General features: G+C 38.1%; 1 long non-coding RNA gene across 1 annotated transcript; it reads right to left on the bottom strand.

The window, feature by feature from the left end:
• Nucleotides 1-2,387: 2,387 nt before the first annotated feature.
• LOC141602575 (uncharacterized) lies at nucleotides 2,388-5,049 on the bottom strand. Its single transcript, XR_012524537.1, has 3 exons — nucleotides 4,564-5,049; nucleotides 4,359-4,466; nucleotides 2,388-2,578 (listed from the first exon to the last, which is right to left on the bottom strand). It is a non-coding gene; the product is annotated as an uncharacterized LOC141602575 (long non-coding RNA).
• Between the last annotated feature and the right edge of the window lie 2,300 nt (nucleotides 5,050-7,349).

Below are 7,349 nucleotides of genomic sequence, written 5' to 3'. Positions count from 1 at the left end.
ATTTCAAAACAAGGTAGTAACATACCAACCTCAAATTATGAAAAATCAATAGGATCTCAAGTTTCTCTATCCTTTTACTTATTAAGGATTATCAAAAGCAGAACTACACCCAGCTCCAACATTGTCTCATCATCTCAAGCACTCAATGCGACCTCAAGGTCTATAAAACTATAGGATTAACAAATTCTTCTCAACACTAAGTCTCTCTAAACTCAAGAACTCACAAGAGTCAACTAGAATGCCAAATCACATCACCAAACCATTCTGGTCATCAACATCCCCAAGGAGTATTCTTTCAAATTTGATATCCTAAACTTACTTACCATCAAATTCTCAAGGTACAAGGTCATAATTGTAACAACACTTTATCACCTCGGAGTTTCTAAAACCATAAATTGAAATTAGGTTCCTTAGCCTAACAATTGGTGTCATCCATACCATTACCCTTCCTAGTTACCAAAACAAGTGCTAAGACTTCCCAACAATGTAGCTTACTCTCACTCTCATAACATACTTCAAGTAGTAATCAATATCACCCTCTAACACCAACAAATAATCCCACATGATAACATATACACTATCAAACCCTCATATCCAAAATGATTATGGAAGCCCAACCCAAACTCGGCTACTTAGTAAAACCTATATCCTCAAATCACATCTTACAAACTCTGTAAATATGGTCAACAGGGTACCAACTATACTAAGGAGGTAAGGAGTGATAACGGAATAGAGAAAAAGTAAAGCATTTCTGAAGGGTGCATGCATCTGCCAAGTTAGGAAACTAAGGAGTCAGACCGTAAAGATAACGGTTGACAAAAATAAGAGGTATTCGAGTTAAGAAGATATCTCGGGAAAGAAGAAGATACGTAAAATTTAGCATAAAGACAAGGTTCAACGATCGTTAAAGAGAAGGAAAGGAGAATAGAAGCGGCACAATGAAAGGGTTACCGCTTACTAAACACTCATCAAAGCTTATGATCGATATGATAAGGTTACTTCACTAAGGTGCTCAACAAAGCCCTAAATGTCTACTACATCGTAGGACTAACAAGGATTCCACAATGGTAAGTATTCCTCAACTCAATTGATTCTAAGAACCAAAATCAATTCACCACACAAATTCATTTGTTACCATCCATGTCCCAAAGTATCTCCTTTACAATTCTCGTCATTGAACTTCACTTACTATGTCATCTCCAAGTACCCTGGCTTGTATACTCCATCATCTCACCACTTAATACTTCTAGTTTCCGATACCATAGATTGGAATCACATCCTTGAACTCACGAACTATATCGAACAACATTCCACCAAAATTCCCAAATTCAGATATGTTTCATAAGGTCAACAAGGGCTACTCTATACTAGATTTGGTCAACTTAAAAGGTTTAACAAACTAACTAATTCCAAAGTACAATACCAATCCATTAATCAACATCAATGTCCTATTGTATTCCTTTCAAGGCCCACAAGGATTAGGGCTAACTATCATACCTTTAATTCTCCACAAGAAATATCGAGACTCTCAAATGAAGTAGCTTAGGTTCATTCCATCCTATGTTCTAAGGTAGTACCCATACTGAATCATCTATAACAAACAAGCTCTCTATAGACATAAATCCCAAGGTATTTCTCAATTCACTAAATTCTCATATCAAGCACAACTAACAAGACTAACCAAAGGATCCCAAATTATATTCTCCTATACAACTCAAACCTTAAACAATCAATTTCTCCACTCGTTCACGCCCTCCAATGATACACTCTCTCAAAACTGGGTTCTCTTGAACAAGGGAACTATCCTGCGGTATAAAAGGAAGGTGTCCACATGGACTTTATTATAAGAAGAAAACGAACCTAAGATGAAACGGGAGAAAGAATTGAAAGGTAGTTACCTAGGCGAGATAAGAGGAATTTGAAAGACGAATGACCAACGAAAATGGAAGATTAAGGTAAGATACACTGAATACGGAAAGAAATATCAAGAAAGTGGAAGCATTCTACATTTGGCATAACCAACCTTTAGTGGCACCAAAACTAATAACTAACAATCAACAAACCTAACAATTAGCAATCACAAACAGACTACCACATAAAATCCTAATTCTACCCATCCTACCCATCTCTCAAGTTTATTATTTAAAGGTCAAGTGATCCTAAGTGGGGTGCACAAATGTGCATCGGGAGCAATAAGCTCTGATACCAACTATGACACCCTTAATTCTAGCCTTAATTATATACGTAAATTCTACAGAAAAACTGGTAGGATATGTTTGTAAATGGTTCAACTAGTCCAAAAACCTGCAATTTCAAAAATTTTTCTAACTAAACCATTCACAACCAATTCCAACTCAAGAAGAGTGTCACAACCCTGCAACAGCTGATAAACTAACTTATATTTATAACTAAAGACGCGGAAATATATGGATACAAACCAAAAATAGAAAGGGAGACATATGTCCCTTCAAATAATATACAAACCAAAAGTGTAAAAGGTTACTAATAGAATAGCCAAAACTAGGTCCAAGGTTCCTTGCTCACTAGCCGTCTGTGACCCCAACTAAGCATCAACAACCTGTCAATCGCATTTTATACAAACACGAAAGCCACAATTCAGTGGGGAGTAACTTCGAGTCCTCCCAGCCACGAATCGTCAAAATTAATGTAACATGTAGTGTAACATGTAAACAATTTGATAAACCATTTACTTATCATGTATTCTAACAAATGACCCCTAAACTGACCCAACTAACTATCATGTGAATCATATAACAAATTGTAATCCAAACTCTATCAACCATAGCCGGCTTGCATCTCACCTTCTATGATTCATAGAATCATCAAACAAGAAAGGGCAATATATCAAAGACAGGCATAAGTTCTTAGTACGGTCAATAGTCACTTTGTAACTCAAGTCTATACCACGAGGTAGGGAAGGTAATCGAACCGGTATCTTGGCTCAGCGGTTACTATTAAGAAAACATGGCCAAGAGACAACACAACCCTAGCCTAAAATCTGCACAGACCTAGACATGCGGATACACACCACCGCACCCAAGACTCACAACTTTTTTAAAACAAAGTGAAGTGAGTACCCTAAGGACACCACCGAAGGGTCGGCTAGTACTTAAGCTGACCCCATACTATCAAAATTAGTACCTGAGGTCATGCCCCAACTTGGATAAACATCCACTAGTCAGGAACACAAAGGCTATCAAGCAGTGAACATATACTCGTCAGAGACTATAAAGACCTATCTATGATGAAGGCCGAAATACTCACCTAGGACCTAGTCACAGCTAGTCCCAACTTGAATATTTTAGCCCACACCACCCAAGACTCACCACACAAGTCAAGTAAGACACCCACTTAACCTTAAGAGGGCAAAAAGTCCTACTTACCAACATAAATTCTAACATTCTATCATGTGAAAGCTATATAAATGTCTATTTACAGCATATAATCCCAACAGTTCCTCAACAAGAATTCAATACTAATTTCCAATCCTAGCAATTATAACAATATAAAAGGCTGTAGGGGAAACTAGGGCCATTACTACAAAATAAGAAGCTATTTAAATTCAACTAACTAAATAAGAAACTATTTAAATTCAACTAATTACACATGTGAAATAGAGATATAATAAATGGCCTAAAACAAGAAAAAGGCCGATTATCTAATTCATTCAACCGAATTTTTACCCGCAACCCCACCCTGCGACAGTGCAGGGTCAAATTGCGGTGACCAATCACTCAATTAATCGACATCGCATCGATCCAAAGGGACTAAGGCTCGGTTTTCAAGACAATCAACAAAACATTACAATTATAGCTATAAAATTCATTTTGAGCCTATTATTTACAATTTCCTTTTGTAAACTACCCTAACATGTGATAACTATTAATATAAGCACAATTTTACCGTTAACATATTTTTTTTATTACTAGAATGATTCAACTCAAATTACTACCCCTTTTGTTACTTATTGTATTTTAATATTAATTAGCCCGAAAAGACCAAGACTGTACGAAAACCCGCGAAACAAGCACGGACCGACCCGGGCCAACCCCAAGACCAGCCGGGCTGCCGTGAGCTGCCCGGCTTCTTCGGGCCATGCCGCCGCCGCACCATTTCTTCTCTTTTTTTTTCATTTTTATACATTCTAAGACCGTCTGAAAATTAATTAATCGTCCCCAATTCAACTTTAATAATTTAAACTACCAAAAGGCACAAATTAAGCTTGCATGCAACTAAGTTTAACATGTGAAAAATTACTACCCAAACAAAAATTCACCAAACATACAAAAATCAAAAACATGTGACGATAATTCGTCGAGTAGCTCGAAATATGTTACCTTAAGCTAGAAAATGAGCAATTAATCCTCAAAATCGAAACCCTAACCACAACTAACCGCTATCCTCTACAATATACGAGTCCCCGAACTCGTCTTCCAATCCTTCACCTAATTAAACAATAAAAACACAAAAATTAAACACAAATACCGAATTTCCGAAAATTAGTCTTAAAAAAACTTAATGAAAACTGAAATTAGAATATACTAAGTTGTAGATCGTGGCGAGGGGATTCCGGAAAGGTAAATTATGCGAAAAACGGACAAGAAACGAAGATTTTATGACGATTTTGAGCTTGAATGTGTATGAAAATGGGGTTTTGGTGTTTTTAGAGGATGAACATCAAAATTTCAGAAAAAGAAAGAACAAAGGGGAAGGGGAAGCCGTGCGTGAGAGAAGAAAGGAGGAAAAATTACGTGCGGGATTTTTAGTCGGGATTTTTAACGAGTCGGTTTTGACTCGTTTCAATAATAATTAAATCCGTAAGTCAAACGCAAATTCCGTCAAGTCCAAAGTCTTTAAACACGAGATTACAATAAAATTGAGTATTCACATGACCCATTTCCAAATTCGTTTACCCAACGTTCAAACGAATTGTCATTTTCCCCCCGATACGCCCTTATTTCGAAATAAAAGATTTTACACGGTTTAAACTATTTTTAAACATTTCAAAACTATCAAAATAAATACTTTTCTTCAAAATATAATAAAATTATATTTCTTTAAATTATTTTTACATTAAATACTTAATTATCACTTTTATTTTGATTAATAAATTATTTCTGAGATATATTAACGGTCCGAAATTTACAGGGCGTTACATACGTGGTCGATTGATCAAGTATGTAGGCGTCGAAAGCTTAGAGCAAGGTCTAGAATGCAAAGAGAGAAGAGAAGGCGGACACTCGCGTGAAAAATATGTGAGGCAAAGGCCTCTATTTATACTAAACAGACGGAGTAATTATGGTAAGGGTAGAATTTGGAAAGGAATAGGAAAAAAAGATCCGGAAACAACCGACTTAGTTGAAACACGGAAACTTGGACGAAAAGAAAGCCTTGAGAAAAGGCACAGCAGGTGCTGCGCTCCTTAGAAGAGGCGCAGCACTTACTGTGTCCTTTCTCGGGTAGGGTTCTTCTGCGCGAGAAAACGCGTTTGACAACCCGTCGTATTTTAGGCATAACTTTCTCTACTAAACTCGGATTAAGGTGATTTTAGTGGCGTTGGAAATCTAAAAGAAAGATCTAAAACTTTCTCTGAAATAGGCCAGACCCAAAAAAGTCGTTATCATCTCGTAAAACGGGCCTAAAGGTCGGGTTGTCATTTTAGCTAAATGAAATGCACATTTTGTAATGTAAACATTAAGTTTAGCCCAAAGAAGTGACATGGAACTCAAAATGAGATATACTCATAACATTTTATGACATTCAAGTCCTAACCTTAGGTAGACAAGCACATTGCTTTTTGACTCGGGATTTGACGGTTTTAGTAAATGAAGACGGTTTTTGACCCAGACTCCAAATGCACTCTAATTACTGCCAAAACGACCGTAATGACACCTAGATAACGACCATGAGGAATACACAAGTGTATGAGTTACCTTTTATTAACCGATTTACGAAACGTCATAAAATCGCGACATATGCTAAACATGCGGCCCAATCATCACTGGGTGTTTGGCAGGAGGTGCAGAAATGAGGTATCTACAGAGCCCCCACTTTGAACGAGGTTTGGACAAGGCAAAATTCAAAGTATAGACCTCAGGTCAATCGAAGATTACAACCTGAAGACTATGGCGACGCGAGGCGGCTCAAGGGGTCTGAGCCAAGGACCTGTCATCGGGAACATTTTAGAGTCTGTCGACTATCGGGGAGGGTCGTTTAAAGTCTATTAGACTACGTAAGGAAGCTCGCCAGCCATAAGAAGAAATCATACCTGAGACTTCTTTCCCGAGATGTTTCTGGAGGTGCGTAGGAGCTAAGGGTAAGACCTAGAAGATATGTAAGGATTGTGCTAGGGTGTTGGGCCCTAAAGGAAAACATCGACGGGAAGGAGGCCAAATATAAGTTTAACCTAAGGGGTAACCAAAGTTTGGGTTTAGGAACTCTAAGAAAAAGTGATCCTAAAGGATTATGATCCTAAGGGTAGAAGTGTACGAACTCTAGGGGAGTTTGGGAACCTAAAGAGCTGGGTGTATGAAGATAGGTATATGAACCTAAAAGGACAGGCTGTTATGGGAACTTAAAGGCTTGTGAACCTAAGAGGAATTGGGATCCTAAGGTTAAGTTTAGGAACTTACGGGCTTACTAATTCTTATTTTGAACGCATGCGTCTAGGTTTTCTAAGGAAAAAAGGAAAAGGTATGAGAACTTCAAAAGGATTTATGGGTTTATGAACCTACGGACATTTAGTATGAGAGCTTGCAGGTTTACGAACCTAAGGGAAGCTATTTTGGGATCTAAGAATCTAAGGGTATGAATCCAAACTTTGGGTTTACAAACCTAAGGAAGGAGGCTCTGGTTTGGGAACTTCTGGAGAACGACACCTTTGCTGAACTCCGTGAGGAAACAATAATATTGAGGGTAGCAGGACGTCGGTAAAAACTGCTGGATAATCTGCTTGCGTCGGTCTCAAGCGAACTCTGGCAAAAACTTGAAGTTGAATCTGCTTTCGTCGGTCTCAAGCGAATCGTGCTTCCGATAAATGCATGGGCAGTAAGCGGCAATGAAATCTCACTGGGGAACACATCGACGATTAGGAACATCTTGATCGTCATGGGAGAAATCTTGAGTGAGCAATACTGCAAAATACTGTTGCGCTGGATATAACGATTTGAGCAATACTGCAAAATACTGTTGCGCTGGGGAGAATGAAGACTTGAGCAATACTGCAAAATCCTGTTGCGTTGTGGAGAATGAAGACTTGAGCGAAGCCCCCAATTGGAGCGAGCAGTGCTTCTGATACTTACCTGCATGGTTAGTAACCACACAAGAAT

This window comes from Silene latifolia, chromosome 9, assembly GCF_048544455.1.
Source record: "Silene latifolia isolate original U9 population chromosome 9, ASM4854445v1, whole genome shotgun sequence".
NCBI classification, from domain to species: Eukaryota; Viridiplantae; Streptophyta; class Magnoliopsida; order Caryophyllales; family Caryophyllaceae; genus Silene; species Silene latifolia.
Note: the sequence above shows the minus strand (reverse complement) of the source record. Positions and strands in the feature narration are given on the sequence as shown.